Below are 17,431 nucleotides of genomic sequence, written 5' to 3' on the forward strand. Positions count from 1 at the left end.
GCTCGCTCCAGAGTTTCCCGGGACAGAGTATAAAAAATTACGTTCCCTTAATTCTAAATGTGCGTCTTGGTGCGCGGGCAGGAGTCCAGGGAAAGGGAGGGTTGGAGCCTTTTTCAAAATGGCGCCTTTTTTTTTTACATAATCCTCGCTTCGGATGTTTCATGTTAACCTATATTATACACACTATATATATATATATATATATATATATATATATATATATGGGGGTGTTTCCTCACTTTACGGAACTTTCTTATGCTTTAAACTCTGCATCGGAAATCTGGAGAAGCGCCGCACATAACGGCAGAGAAGAAGAGAAAGCGATTGGGTGGGGAATAACTGTGCGCTGCTGCAAACGGCTGGTAGCTGCAGCCTCGTTTTCCTCTCGATGCGCTCACTTCCCCTCCCACGCGTTCCCTTCCCTAATATGAAATTAGCATTTGGAAAGGATAAGATTTTGTAATGCCATTTTCAATTGCAAGCGTAAAATTTGCATCAATATAATATTAATATAAGCGGAGGCCTTCTCAGAAAAAAAAAATGTGTACATGTATTACATTATTGAAGCGCTGGATATGTAGCCCAAATGTCGCAATATTAGTCTTCGAATCAAGAATTTGAAGATTTCATCTCGGTGGGGACTCAGTACAGAAGATCAAGTCCTGATTAGTTCATTTTTACTATTTTTTTACTATGACTGAAAAAATATTGAAATGAGTTATACTACATTTTATCTTAAACATTTTTTTCCTTTGGGATATAACATCGTATCTTTTCATAACACGGGCGTCGCCAGAAATTTTAGTAAGGGGGGAAGGCAGAAATAATAATGATCATGGTTATGGCTATTAGTATACAGTAATAACCTTATAAACTAAACAATAAACCAATTTCATTCAAAATAAATTGTATATCCTCGGGGAGATTTTTCTATTAGATTCACCAGACGACTGAATATTGGTAATGCCCTTGTACATTTAAACTAAATCGCAAATGCAAAATACATATTTTTGCATTTTCTTGTAATGGTAATTTTAATGTAACAAGATTAATTGTCACATATCTACCAGCCATAACGTAATGGATGCACATTTGGGAAATAATTTTCATTTTGCAATATCATCTCAAATTTAAAATTTTATCCTGTTCAATGAATATTGAATAATTTCTTTATGTTATTTAAAGACGATGTCATAACTTTGAAATCAAAGGGGTAAGGGAGTAAAAACTCAGCTATAAATACCCCATTTCTTTTACCATTTAAGGGTTCTTTCTTCCGTATGAATTGTCTGAAATCCCAGCAGGCCCACGAAATCCCGGGCCACTAATAAGAAAATAATTTACGTAGAACCTCAGGTACTGATTTTTTTAATGTAACGTATTCTTTTATTTCATTTATTAACAATAGAAATAACGAACTTTCAGTATTTTTGTGTGCCTTGAAATGAACCATATCAATTTCCCCTTCCCGACACCATGTTTCATAATAATTAGTTCTCCTTTTGGGGATGTATATCCCTGTTTCCCCCGCGAAATCCGCCAATGTGCAGGTGGTTGATACTCCGGCAGGGGGTACAGAAAAGTGATCCCAGTTGATAACACGTTGCTCAAAATGCAGAGGACTAACAATGGATTCAATTGTGGAGCGTCCATTACAATTCTCCAACGAACAAAACAAAACAAAAGCATACAATGCCATTACTAAGCTTATGATTCCAATTCGAAGACAGAGGTGCGTTCCGATTACTAAGTGTTCTGTTTCCAAGGTCACAGTAACGACAATTGTTATTGACTAGGGAACGAACGAGTAAATAAAAGAATATCGAGCGTTTTTATTGATTTTTTAGGTCGGAGTATTTCTTTTACTAGTTTGTTATTGGTGACGTAAAACAAGACTTGTCTAATCCCCAGAAATGTGTTGGAAACATTATTACTAAAAATTCAACATGAATAAATTAGTTTATCTTGTCCACGTTTTTAATATCCCAATATTTAAATTGCAAAGCTGTCAATTCCTTGCCTAGTATGGAGTGGAGCTGTTAGGTAAAGTAATTTCACTCTGTGCTGTAAGTGACAGAGGAAAAAGTACCTATCGTCACACATTTCAAGTATTTGCAAATTGCTACGTGGACTTCAACATAAAGGAAAAATATTCATGCACTATTTTTATTACAATTTCTGATTATATATAATTGTCATGCTGAAATAAAAATAATTATGTGCCTGTCAATACCCTGCAGAATTTTTTTTTCCCCGAATACGTTTTGATGAGTAAGGAGAAATCCTCCGTAGGGTCATCGTTACGTAGTGGGATCGGAAATTCTGAGTTCGATTCCCGCGGAAAGCATGGATGTTTTTTTTTTTGCAACGAGTCCCCTAGTCCATTTCTTGGGAGTTTTATTCTCTGTATGAACTAGGGATGGCCAAACGGATCCGGATCCGACAAATTTCATGGAAATCGGAGTGGCACACAGCGGTCAGATCTCCTCGTCAATTTGTCTTCATCTTGACATTTGAGGGGGGTTTTTGTACCCCTAAAACAGTTTTTTTTAGCTGAAACACAAAAACACGTATTTTTTCCTTTGGGCCCCTCTATACACCTGCCAAGTTTCATGGAAATCGGAGGGGGATACTTAGACCTCCCTTGTAATTGTATTAATTACCAATCGCGCACGCGCGCGCACACACACACACACTATATATATATATATATATATATATATATATATATATATATATATATATATATATACACACACATACATAATGTTACCTGCTAATATACATACATAATATACATACATACATATATATATATATATATATATATATATATATTAGCAGGTAACAATATATTATAAACACATTCTTACTTTCCAAAGAAGTGCTCATGTGGGATGGCAAACGGGATCCGAATCCGAAAAATCCGGATCCGGATCCGAAAGTTCTGGATCCGAAAAATCCCTAGTATGAACAGCTTTCAGTTATTCTGACACCACTTTAAAAACTTTAGATCCTACCACTACAAGCCTATACTATCTGTTTCAAAACTTCTCTATAGTCAATTTCACGAGCTCTTTCATGATATACGGGATCCATAAAGAATATGATGTTCTGCACTCACTTTTCTAAAGACATCAGTGGCGATGCTAAAGGGCGGCCACCATCCAATATTTAGAAAAAAATATTTTAACCATGAATATACACGATGCACGATATACATGCACGATCTGTATTAACCTTTGAACTTCTAATAATCTGCCACTGTGCTCCATTTTTTCCCCTGGCATCCCTACTAAAGGCATACCCAACTTTGTTCGTTCTAGCAACATTTCTCTTTTTGTTTTGATGTTAGATGAGTGGTTACTGCGACGGACTCGTATTGAGTAGAACTACGGGCTCAGATCTCGAGGTAGTTCATATACGACTGCAATACCCCTGGTTTTCTTCAGTCACTTTAGTTCACCCCTCACCTTCTCTTTCAACCCTTTGTCCTCTCATCTTCCCATCACGATTAATGAGATGCAAATAAGAGACGTTCAAACCAAACAAGCGAATTTAAAAATATGTATGGATAGAAATATTATTCTCTCTGCTGAAAGCTTTCACTCTGAAAAGTTAAAAAAGCAATCATTTTTCAATTAATCGCAAAAATAAACTGTTGTTATTTCAACAGAGATGTGCAAATTAATAATTATCTCGAACGTCCAGGCAGAGAGAGACGCTATTTTCATAACTCCCATCTCTCAATATTCATGCATTTTCCCCCTTTGATTTGACGTATTGCAGAGAAATTAGAAACACCAAGGTCAAGTTAAATGTCAGAGGAGGACAGAACGAGTATACGATTGTGAAATGTCACAAAGTTGAAAACATCCTGCACGTAACGCATTTATTTTCTGTACTGAGAAATTTACAACGTCCATGCTTTATTAGCACCCAATGTATCCAGCAGGCAAACACATATGTCTATTGAATTTGTTAACTGGATAACCAACAAGGTTCATGTCAGTGCAAACTAAGCACCAGAGACAACGAATTCAGCTGCTTATGGCAGGAGGGTACTCAGGAGTTTTTAAAAGGGCGATATTCATCTGCTGACAAAACTTTTATGTATGCAATTATGTCCAGAGAAACCGAGCGAAATACTTATGCTGCTCTATTTTCTTCGTGAAAATGAACTACAAAAGGAGACGACTAACCTCATACTAGCCTCCTTTTGAATGAATGAAGTAAAATTTTCGGGTGCGTCGGCACCCTTTAATATATGCGGGGAAATATCCCCTTACCTAAAATTATTACTTAAAATGTTAAAACGAGGAGTGCAAAAGCCTCTTGAGAAAAATTAAAAATGCAAGGTAGTAAAGGGGCCTGCACAAGACAACACATTAAAAAGTAAGAATACGCTAAAAGCTTCCTCACAGACGATGGAAGAGACCAGCTCTTCTCAAAAAGCTAAAAACATTTGGTAAAACACACTTGTCATCGCCCAACAGAGATGACTAACAGCTGGAAAGATTAAAGGTCCGCAAAATCGTGCCGAATGTGCCGAACACTGAAGACAACGTTGCAAGTACGGGACGGGGAAGGTCCACTCCTTGCAGCATTTGGCCATGCGTTAGATGGGTGTGTTCAATACTCAGTCGAGTAGGAAGAACTTCCTCGGCCTTTGCTTTATTCTCAATTGCAGTCAATATACTAATTACCAAAGCTAACAGGACCATCGTCTCAGTCTACATTGTCAAGAGGTACAGCAGCAATTAAACTTACTAAACCCTGTCCCGGGAATCTGTGGAGCAAAAGAACGAAAAAAGTCCTCTGCGCAAGTAGGACTCGAGAAAGTTCGACTAATAAACGCGTGAGAGGGGACACGCGGCTGCAGCTACCTATCGTTTGCAACAGCGCGCACTGGTTGGCTCCGCCACAGATTCCCGACATAGAGTGTAGCTAGAACTTGTAAATGTAGTTTTTGACAGCACTGATCAAAATTGATCCGCCTGCCTGCACATGGTGTTCATGTAGATGTGTAATGACCTTGATATTTCAGGTTTATGAAGAAACACACGTTGTTCAAATTCTATTTTCGGAATATAATGTTCGACCTCGAAGTACAGTGGCTGTGGTCACTTCTATAACGTAGCCTTATCGAATATGATTTGGATAATTCTGAAGAGAAGGTATATGAGAAGAGATCCTGCATGGTATGGAATAGAAAACGCTAGGAAGGCCTCAAAATGGGTGACAGGAATGTCTAAGAAATAGACAAGTAAATGTTTAAAGGCTGGACGCTCAATGGGGGCATAACGGGGCGAAGCAGAGCGGCAGACGCGTAACTAAGTCCACTGAGACTGAAACAGGACGGGGGTGGAACAGAGCCAAAAGGGGTATTTTCTGAATTGCTGATGTTTTATTCTTTAAGTCAGAACTTATTTTATAAATAAGAAACCATTAGAAATCGTAGAGAAATTCCTCTGGAAAAGTGTGCATTTTAATTATTGAATGATCTACAAAGAGGAACGCACAAGGGTCAGGTATGAAGATATAGGTTGCATTTGAGCATCTTGCCTTTTCAGCTCGTATTTCGAAACTACAGAGTAATTTATTGCTTTCAAAATCCTTGCCGAGACTCATTTCAATAATACCAGCAAGAGCTCACGAAGATACACGGAATTGCCGAAGTTAAAAAGTTCCGTCGCTTCCTTCCGCAACCCCACGTCAATTGGAGTGAAGCAGAGCGTAAAGAAGTTTCCGCCTTCATACTCTATCCCGGGAATCTCTGGAGCAAGGCCGGGCATAACGGCAGAGAAGGCAACAAAGCGAGTGGGCGGAGCGAAGTACTACACGCCGCTGCAAACAGTTGGTAGCCAATGTCGCTTTTCCCCCTCAATGCAATCCCGTTCCCTATCACATGTGCATTGGTCGAGCCGTCTTGAGTCACTACCTGCGCAGAGACTAGTTTTCGTTTGCTCGCTCCAAAGATTCCCGGGACAGAGTATAGAATTCTATTTTATGCACAGATAGGCTAATCGGGAATGGATCTACAGTTTAAAGTTGGATCCGAACCACTACGTGCCTCCACCGGGTAGCGAACCCGAGACCCCTTGATTACAAAGCGACGGCGTTACCACTACGCTATCGCGGACACCCCAGAAGTCCAGAAACTTCAGTGGCCGAGCTTACACCAGGCGCGCATCTACGGGGAGGGCGATAGGGGCCATCGCCCCTCCCAAATGCCATGGTTTGGATATATTATTTATTATGCCTAATAATATTCAAGATTCATTATTTCTGTTCACCACGTCTAACAGACTCGAGAAGTCCATTTTATGCTCATGATAGGCTAATCGGAACTGGACCTACAGTTTAAATTTGGATCAGAACGAGTCTACAAAATGCGTTAGAAGGGAATCGGGCCCGAGACCACTGCAGAGAATGCGTTTCTATCTCTTTGTTTATTACTTTTACTTCTCATATCTGACAGTTTAACGTGACAATGGGAGAAATTATGATAACAACAGAGGCGTAGCAATGAGTGGGCGAAGGGGCCTCGCGTCCCATGGGCTTATTATATTTTTTTTAATAATAAATAGAAGTGATAAAGATAGATGGAAAGGGCTAATTTTTGTGGCCGATAAAACTACAACATTTTAATCGGTTATAAATTCTAGTGCAACATTACACTTTGATTGAATACGTCAACTATTTAGTATTTTAAATAAACCGGGTGGTAGGCGTCTGATTTTAAAATATCCAGGAAGCCAAACAACAATGAAACGTTCTCTTACAAAGGTTGGTAAGCATAAACACAATTCTTGACTTCTCATAACTTAGCTGTTCGACAACAGAAAATTGAGGAAACTACACGTATTTGGTGAAATTTCTTTCGAAATATGACCAATTACCACAATAACATTTCAGACGTATACATTAAAATGAGATTCACAATAATTATGCACGTTCTGAAATTCAAAATGTACTGATACAGGTAAAGAACAACGATGTCAAAATGGATATATTAAAAAAGTAAAAAAGTCCAGAGATTTACTAACTTCACGTTCAGTTTCAATATTTACTATCTTTGCGTTCGAAACTTCTTCTTTTACATTCTAGATTATTTTGTAAGTGAACGTGACCTAACACAAAATAGCACAACAATGTTTAACATACAATAGTTATTGTTCATTGTTGAAGATCGTTGCTGTAGCTATGAAACTACTTTTGCTTAAAGTAAAGTTCTTCATGTCGGATTTCCATTCAAAGTGGAGAGATGCTGACATCTGCAGGATAGTACGTAAGTTTTTGAATTTTATTATTTTTCATTCGCTTTTCTGTAATTTCTGGCTAATAGCAACGATGCGGATGAGTGATGATTTAATTGAATTAAAGAAAGGGCACTTAGAAGGTGTCCAGATCGAGATCAGAACACGGGAACTGCTTTAGCAAGATCGAAAGTCTGCCACTTAACCACACTCGGTCACCGAACCTGTGTGTTTATGTTCTTAATGCTACATTGATTTGGCTTATTTTTCTTCACTTTCCTGCCACGTTTGGCTACTCGCGAAGATGAAGACGATGGGACAGTCACAAAGAACCATCATTCGAAGCCAGGAGCCTTATTAATGCTATATATGTTCAAAGGCGTTTGTCTGTAAAATAGATCAACCCTGTGGCCAACAGGTGTTAAGAGTGCCAAAGCCTGCCAACCAGATTTCAGTTAGATGGCGCCTAGTGAACTCGTAGAGTCCTATCACCGTTGCTGCTGTATGCAGCTTGATAGATTAGATTGCAGAATGAATGCTAGTTATTCTCTTTATCTGCTATTTTTTCTACTAGTTATATAGTGCTAACAAAATATAACACACAGGATTTTCCTGAAGTTACTTGGTTTCTTGCTATTAACACGATTATGCCTTGTTTGAATATTAAACACGCTTTGCAAACGAAGGCAGTTATCTTTTTCTCTTTTAATTAAAAGCACTATACACGTTAAGTTTCCACCCTATATCTCATGGATTCCTGTTATTTGGATGGCAAGTAAAACTGTAGGACCTCTCCCGATAAGGTTTATCCCTACCGTTTGGTAGGAGACGTCGTGGAAGTTCCACCTAGGACAATGGGCCTGCCTCTGGGCCCTATACTATGGTGTGATAGTACATGACGTTTTCCGAGCTGTACGAGTTCGTCAGCTCTGGAATATTGCTGGGTCGGGAAGGTCCTACTGTGGCTCAGCATCCACTGTTGTTATGCTGGGATGAACTTGGCCAGCTTACCACGGTACAATTACAGTAATAGCAGTAATCCCTGAGATCTTCCATGTTACTTCAGGAAAATGTAGCTATGTAATGAAGTAAGTCTTGATAGTCAGTGTGTGTATGTGTGTGTGTAGGTAGGTATGCAAATAGTAGGTATGTAATGTAAGATCACTAACAGTTATTCCTTTTGGGTCTGAAGTAATTCCTTAAGCTTGTAGGTTAGGTTGAGTGATAGGTATTTCAAGTGCTTTGTGTAATTTTTATTACCTTAGATTTAACCATGCCAGTATTGCAGACTCAAATGGAAGAATGGTGTATTATAAGAGATCGATGTGGACATGAAAGCGAGATCTTGTCATACACAGATGCAATCGACATTTATATCGAGTGTATTTGCATGCGATATATCAAGTCGATTGCAGTTGGTTCTCCGGCGCAAGGCTGTAAGGTACAAATGGCTTTGCGTCCCTCTTCCAACTTAAAAAAGAGGCCCTCACAGATGGTAGAGACGTTGACGGCGTTGTGAGGCTTTGAACTGACATCTACCTGTACCAACCAAGCCGCAGCTTTTCAGGATCTTAAGAGACATAGCCTATAGGTATTGCCCAGGAACCCTCGACAGAATTATGGAAGCTAATGCACCGACAGGAAAGCATATCACATGTCCTAAATTTACGGCCTCAAAATCAACAACGCAAGGATGCTCACAGAGGCGAATTCTAGGTCCAGAATTGTGGAATCTAAACCTGGAACCATCTCTAGAAAAAATAGGAAATATTTCGGGATCAAAAGCACAAATAGACTATGCAGACGACGTGTAATTGTAATATAAGATAATTCAAGAACAGAGTTGGAAAGGAAGTCCAGCATCAGAGGCGTAGCAAGGGGTGGTCGAAGTGGGCAACCGCCCGGGGCCTCGCGCCTGAAAGGGCCTCGCGCTCCCAGGTTTATACGAAAAAAATATATAATAATTATAAGTGAGAAAAATATGTGAAAAGTTATATTGTTTGCCCGGCAATAAAAGTAATACTGAATACGTTACATGTTTAGCATTTGAGAAGCCACATCTCTATAAACAAACTAAGAATAAAATAATTTTCCGTTTTATCAATTCTCTGACTATTATTCATTCGTTTTATGCGCTTGGAAGCAGTGTTGCAAACCTTTGAACATAAAACGGGCCGGTTTCTGTCTCCGACGGTATGCTTGGTTTAAGCTTGACGAAATAATTTGAAATACACACACATAGGGTTACTAAAAAATTAAATTCACGAAAGATTTTACCGCAGTGTGTTATATATTTATCTGGATTCTGATATCATGAAACTCAAACGAAAGAATAGTCTTACTTATTGTTCCAAATTTGCAACCCACGGCGGTAGATGTCGCAATGCATTGAAATCCAAACCTCACGCGGCACGGCGAAAACAAAGGAGACTGAAAATCCAATAATTTTTCTTTGTTTTGGAGTTCTGTTAAACACAAGCGTTATTGCGATTTTTGTAACTGTAAGATCTTCACTGCTGACATATTTTGAAGCCTTGAAGCCAGACACAGCAATGAACACAGAATGTTGTACACGGTAACAAGCGGTTCTTAACGTTGCTCGCTTTATTAAGTCTCCACCGTGTTTAGTGTTCGGTAGTGATATGTCGGGTAGAGATCGCGATGTGGGAAGAAAATTCCAGTCTAGGTCTTCTAAAAGATGGGCTATTTTGATGCAAAAACTCAAAATTTCTATAAAACCCTTGTCAGAAACACGTTGGGAATGCAGGTTTAAGTGTTTTCAAGCCATATTGATAGTATTTGTGAAGCCATAGAAAATCTTCAAGATACCTGTGATGATTCAATAACAGTAAGTGAATGTGAATCAGTTTTAAAAGAAATGACAACCCTCTAGTTTCTGTTTTCCCTGGTTGTATGGTATGATATCCTGTCTCGTGTTAACAGAGTGAGTAAACTTTGGTAAAGTGTTGAAATTCATTTACATAACGCTCAAGCTAATCTTCGTGATTTCTGTGCTTGGATTGAAGAATGTTATTCGACTGGATTTCAGTCTGAATTAACAGAAGCTCGAGAATGTGCAAAAAAAGAGTGACTACGGCATTCACTTGACATTCAAAGACAGAAGAATTGCTCGCAAGGAAAAACTGTTCGGTTATGAAAATGCTGATGAGCCATTGATAAATGTTGAAGACCGATTCAGAATAGAATATTTTAATGTTATGATAAATAACATCAAATCGAATTTAAAAGCTAGATTTGAATACATACATCACCCAATACATCGAGGCGTTTGGATTCATGTTTAATGTATCTGCTTTGAGAGAAATGACTAAGGACACACTTTTAAAACATTGCCTGATTTGAAAAATGTGTTGTCTGTTGGTGATGATGGTGATGTTGACTGTTACGGACTGTTTGAAGAATTGCAAGTGCTTATTGCTGTAGTTCCTCCAAACATATACGACATAAAATAGCTGTTTACATATATTGTGCGACGAAAACTTTGTGCTGTGTATCCGAATATTTGTATTTTGCTTAGAATCATTCTGACTGATCCTGTAACCACTGCATCCGCTGAAAGAAGATTTTTCCAGGTTGAAGTTAATAAAACCTTACCTGCGAACTACCATGTCACAAGAACGATTGTCAAGACTCGCCATGCTATCAATAGAGAACGATATCGCCTCAACTCTGGACTATTCAGAAATTGTGAGCGAATTCAGCTCCAGGAAGAGCAGACAACGACATTTTTAGAGTGAGTAAAATAAAATGATAATATTTTCACTTTCATACGTTTATTATTATTATTATTAAAATTTTGCTAACGTATGACTGGAGATTTTGTATCGAACAACACTGTGTTTCAAATTTAGAAAACGGAAGGGGGCCTCTCATTTTAATCTCGCCCAGGGCTTCGCCATATGTTGCTACGCCACTGTCCAGCATTGCCATAAACTCTTTCGAGGACTTGTGTGATACGGCGAAATTGATGATTGCCATCCATAAGATCCACTTTATAATCCTAAAGGGTAAGCTGAATGCTAATAAACACCCACAGAATTTTTTTTAGAAGAGTGAAGGAAGCGAAAAATCTAGGTGTGAAATTACGAGAAATGCAACGATGACATGGATTATGTAACTTCAAAATCTGAGTTTGTAATAAATAAATTGGTAGCAATAGGTTCAAATACATTCAAACTCCCTATGTCGCCAATAAACCCATAAATGTTCATAATCTACAACGCGATAGTTTCTTTCGACGGACCAATCTGAGTAGACTACCTAAAATATACTAAAATAACCATATATTTCACTCTGAACCCCTTAAAAAATCTAAGCCATAGAGCATAGTGTCTCCTGCTAAAAGAACCATATATTGTTAATATAAAACAGTGCAATTGTAGGTTCGGTTCTGTACCGGAATCTAAAATTCGCCCCTCCAAACAGTAATTTCTGGATCCGCCACTGGCTTGCACTTGTTTACATGTATTCCACTCAATTTAGTTTTTACAGCATCTTTCGCTCCCACCACAGTGAGCGACCAACCTAATATTCTGTGACGAGCTTGCAGGTTGCACAGGTTGTAAAATTAACGCACATAGCTATAGTCCTTTTCTTGAACTTGCTGATTGCAGAGGGCAATTAGAGTACTTTTCTTGAACTTGCTGATTGCAAAAGTTGTAAAATGAAGATAATATGAACGAATATCCATATAGAGTCCTTTTCTTGAACTTGCTGTTTACAGAGGTTGTAAAATTAAGATAATATGAAGAAGTATGCACGTAAGAGTCCTTCCCTTAATCTTGCTGATTGAAGAGGTTGTAAAATGAAGATAATATGAAGGAGTTGTAAATAGAGTCCCTTTCTTAATCTTGCTAATTGCAGAGGTTGTAAGATGAAGATAATATGAAGGAGTATGTAAATAGAGTCGTTTTCTCAAACTTGCCGATTGCAGAGGTTGTAAAATGAAGATAATATGAACGAATATGCACATAGAGTCATTTTCTTGAATTTGCTGATAGTAGAGGTTATAAAATGAAGATAATATGAAGGAGTCCTTTTCTTGAACTTGCTGATTGTAGATGTTGTAAAATAAATATAATATGATCGAATATGCATACAGAGTGCTTTTCTTGAACTTGTTGATTGCAGAGGTTGTAAAATGAAGATAATATGAAGGAGTATGTAAATAGAGTCCCTTTCTTAATCTTGCTGATTGTAGAGGTTGTAAAATGAAGACAATGTGAAGGAGTGTGCACAGAGCGACATTTAATTATTGTTCTTATGCAAGAATAAACGAAGTAAATGATACCGTTTTGTCTTAATTTTCAGTCACTACAGTGTAGGAGAGGGTGAGAAGGAGACACACATTCAAGAGTATTTCCATTAACTCTGCCTCTGAGAAACCATCCAACAGTTTCAATTACTCTACGGAAGAAATTCTACCACTTATCAGCGAGGTGAAAATATGATCATCTTTAACAGGAAATGGAGCACGAAATTCGCTTTCAAGAAAGCCTATGGGAATTTATGCATTCTTTATACTCCAGTGAAATTTCGTCTCGAGTTTAGGACGAGGAATATGAAGATGCGTTTAGGAGGGATGAGCACAAATCTCGTCAGGACCGTTTCTCAATTTTCTCAAGAGCGTAGATGCAAAGTGGAAACACCTCGCAACATTTTAAGAAAATTAAATGCAAAGCTGAAACTCAGGAGGATGAAAAGGAACGTGGAATATGATGGCAATTCTGCTAAGCCGCGCGTCAGGTCCACCTTGCAGCAACTTTTCGCACATGTAGATCCAAACGTGTGCGCAGAATTTAGTTCCGTTGAGACGGATTCTATTCCGACATAACTGCATACTTGCAAGGAAACAATTAATAAATTTGTAATATGTAGACAAAATAATATATACATTAGCAGATATGTACCTGATCGGTTGCAATCACTGAGCAGACGAACGTGGAACCGCAGATCGCCAACTAGGCTGTCGATAGCAGTCCATGAACATTTAAACTCAAGAGCGAGTCGGGGTGGAATTAAAGACGGTTGCAGTACGCGTGGAATCACCAATCCGTCTGACACCAGTGTTGCAGACCGTACTATTTTAACCCTACATTTATCGTAATTCATTGCTAATCGAGCTGCACAGCAACGAGAATGGCGGAATCGAGGTCTCCTGTTGAGCGCGCGGTTTCGTCCGAATGTTATTTTAGGCAGCTTTAAAGAGGGAAAGTTCTCCAAAGTCAAGCCAAACTGTTGTTTTAAATGTATATTCATCCTTAAGGCAACAATATCCGGATAAGACAGGACGTGAGGTGATGAGCATGACGTCGGTGTTGACAGGTGTCAGTGAACGTTCCATTTACGCGGCGAAGAGTGTTTTTTTTTTTAAAAAAAAAAAAAAAAAAAACTGGTAATATGGAAATACCAGGCAAGAAGAAGCCCCTTGCTAAAGGAAATCATTCAAGAATGGTGGTGTTGGATGATTTCTCCAAGCGACTTATTCGCCAGAAAGTACACGAATTTTACCTTCGCAATGAACTTCAAACCTCAAAAAAACTGGCGCAGGCAATAAGAAGTGAGAGTGATTTACCGCCGATGAGCGCTCGAACTGTGTGTCGGGTGTTGAATGATTTGGGTTTTGAGTTTAGTAAGAGGAAACGATCGTGTGTGTTGCTGGAGAGGGAAGATATTGTTGTTTGCCGACACAAGTATCTGACCGCTATAAAAAGTACCGCCGCAAAAAAAAAAAACATTTATTATTTGGACGAGACATGGGTCAACGCGGGACACACTTTGAATAAAGGGTGGGAGGATACCACTGTGCGAAACCACCGCCAGGCTTTCGTTGAAGGGCTGAGCACTGGATTAAAGAAGCCGACTGGAAAGGGGGGGGAGGCTTATTGTTACACACATTGGCAGCAACGAAGGCTTTGTCGAAGACGCTTGTTTACTGTACCGTGAATGAATGAACCAACTTTGAAACAAAGATAATATTTTGCTTGAATGAGGCTCCTTTTTAAAATTTACATGTGCTTTATTTTACCTCGCATTTATGTCGCTTTTTGGATAATTACGAAGATGGGGATGAGTAACGATGTGATGAAATTGAATGGACACACACACATTCTTGCCCAGGCAGGGATTCTAATTCAGGACCTATGGCGTCGTAGTGCGTTATAAAATTGAGAATAAAATTGATTAAGACATTTTAACAAAAGTACATGTGTGTGTGTAGGATGCACGATCATTTATGAACATAACACAATGTTTTCAGTAGTTCTAATGTCGAAAACGAAGAGAGAGACTCAAAAAAATGGAGAATACCGGAACCTTTCTTCCTCGCAAAAAGTTATTTTTAACATTTTTTTTATTTGATTTATTTTGCTTAGCTTTTTTGATACTCTTGGCTAATCGCGAAGATGGGAATGAGTGATGATATGCCAAATGATGAAGGAGCACTCTCAAAGAACACCCGTGCTTGATGTATGAAATGTCATTATCCTTGCTTAGCACCCCGCTTAATATTATCGCACAAACAGTAAATTCTGGTAATTTAAGGAATCCGTAGCACAAATGGCATAGTTTTGTGAGAAGTGCATTCCTTTATCTAGCAAAAAAATAAGTTTAATTTTGAATACAAAATTGTACCGCACATTCCGGATTTTCAAAAAGTTATTTTACGTAACATACTTGTCGTTAACTGGTACAGTCACGGATGTGCGGGGGAGAATTAGGTTGTATCGAGCGATCAAAAAGAAAGAAAGTAAAAGTAAACGACAGGAGTCCCTTGAATTTATGGTGTGTTATTGCTTTTGGTTTACAAAGATTAAATTTATTAGAAAGTTTGTTGCACCATTTGCAAGCATCCGTTCCTTATAAGACATCACAAAAAACAGCGTCATTTGTATTTCATGGTGTTATACAATGTACAGTCACGGACACTGCAGGGTTGTAACGACCTGATTGAAGAAGCACTGAAGCAAGCCATCCATGTCTGACCACCAAGCGCCTTGTGACTAGACAACCCAACCAGCATTGAAATTCTGCGGCTTGTATACCAGTCACGGGTATACATCTCTGTAAATTGAGTAGAGATGCCAAAGAGAAATACGAGATGAAGATTGTCGATCGTAATGTCTCATGCTCTCGACATGGAATAGAACTCTGTCCACGTTACGTTCCATTATTTAATGTTGTTTGGGAACGAACCTGACGGACTGGGTTTATATTTTCACTCCTTTCATTAAAGTAAATTCCATATTTTACAATTATATTAATGCTTCGAACGAAAATAATGCCCAGAAAAACATCGAACATACGTGCACACCACTCTTCTCACACACATGAACGTGAAAACAAACACACAAAGCTAAGTTTTAACTTCCAAGTGAATGTCCAAATAACAGTAAATGGAGAAGCACGATGTGCGAAACATGGGATTTTTCACAAAAAGAATGCGTCTATTTTTGACATACGTGGTTTCTTTAATAGATAATGAAACAATTATGAGAGAAATTAACATGCATTTTCGTCTTCAGGTGTTGAGGAAGGAAACAGACTGACTCGAAAAAAGAAAACATGGTGCTATTGATAGAGTGTTGGTTAGCGTACAGAGCTTTCATCAGTGAGGTCTAGGTTCGATCCCCACCAAGGACATTTTTTTTATTCTTTTCTATTAATGAGGAAGTATGTAATATTGTTTTTTAGTAATTTTGACGAAAGGATGCACATCAACTTCGTTCGTTTAATCTGTATTTTCATTCTTCTAATAAGTTCTCTATCACAAGGGGATATAGAGATTCTCTATCTAGGCGATAGATATCTTCTCAGTGATTCCGTAGCTACGCTTCTCCAGTCCCTTACACCCACTTGTCTTATTTGTTTACTTCATTCATATCAACTCACGAAATACCATGAATCTAACGAAAACACAGATATAGTTAGAACAAGAAACACACCTCGCGTCGAAGGTTCCAGACTCGAGTTCTGGCTTTTTTTGCGAGGGTGATTATTCTTGTGTGTCTGTTTATCATCTTTGTCAAAAAAATATTCCTCATTATTGCCGTGATTAACCTAGGGAGAGACCAAAGCGACTGAAATAACAAAAAAGTACATAAAATGCAAGACACATCTGCCTAGGCATGTTATACCTTGGGAATTAGCAATCTGAAAATTAACTTGCGTTTCAGTCGACTACTCGCGAAAGAGTTTGGAGTGTTGGTTATCGTGTCGGACTAGCATGTGCGCAACCTGAGTTCGAGCCCAGCGCAATAATTTTTTTTGTTTTAATTTCATCCAACCTTATTTATAAAACTGAGGTTTCTTGAAAAGCTTTTGAATTGCATGCCACTTCGTATGTTGGTAATCTGAAAGCAGCAAAGATGAAAATTTGATGTTCCGAAGCGACGATGTATTTGTGTATGTGTTGAAAAAACGCAGTAATTTATTAGCGAAAAACATGCAGCCACGTGATCATTGAGAACGCTTCCTAGTTGTCAGTGCTAATATGGCAGTAGTTCCATTCTGTCAACACACACCAACTTTCACCTTTCCACGTTTCAAAATCATGAGTGCTGTCTAAAGCAATACTTTGATACTTGCGTTTGCATGTTCGAATCTAAAGTAATACGAAACTTTTTTTTCCCAGCAAAGACATTGAAACCATTATTAACTGTTTGCAATGTGATATTGATAACATATATGGAAAGAACAAAAATGGAGAATTTCGCTTAAAACAACTTATAAATAGGGAGCGGAAGTTGATGAAATGTCATCTTTTTTCTGACATCTCGGACACGATGTCCATTAAATATACACAATATTACACTTCGTCTAGAACCCAAGAAAGGTACTTTAAAGTAATTTTTTTGCATTTGTTGCCATTTGTCAGGTTTTAGGTCATTTTCCCCGATTTTCGGCATTTTTCCGTCATTTTTCGCAATATTCGGTATATTGTTTCATCATTTCTTTAATTTTGGTAATATTCTTGCATCTTTTCACCAAGGTGAATATGTGCCTATATATATCTCGCAGGATTGCAATTTTGGAGCAAAAGAAAAGTGAACTGGTGACAGTCTTTGTTGTGCTGGGAGAAACCACCAGGTGCCCGTCTGGGGTAAACTCAGATTTAAGATCAGATAAGAAGAGGCTGGAAATACCGCAGCTAG

At 38.4% G+C, this 17,431-nt stretch overlaps 1 protein-coding gene across 1 annotated transcript in view; it reads right to left on the minus strand.

Annotated features, from left to right (window-relative positions):
* LOC145987183 (uncharacterized) overlaps positions 1 to 17,431 on the minus strand; it is a 281,807-nt gene that overhangs the window by 242,407 nt on the left and 21,969 nt on the right. The gene's annotated exons all lie outside the window — the stretch shown is intronic.

Source organism: Lepisma saccharinum, chromosome 4 (assembly GCF_977018435.1).
Source record: "Lepisma saccharinum chromosome 4, izLepSacc3.1, whole genome shotgun sequence".
Lineage (NCBI taxonomy): Eukaryota > Metazoa > Arthropoda > Insecta > Zygentoma > Lepismatidae > Lepisma > Lepisma saccharinum.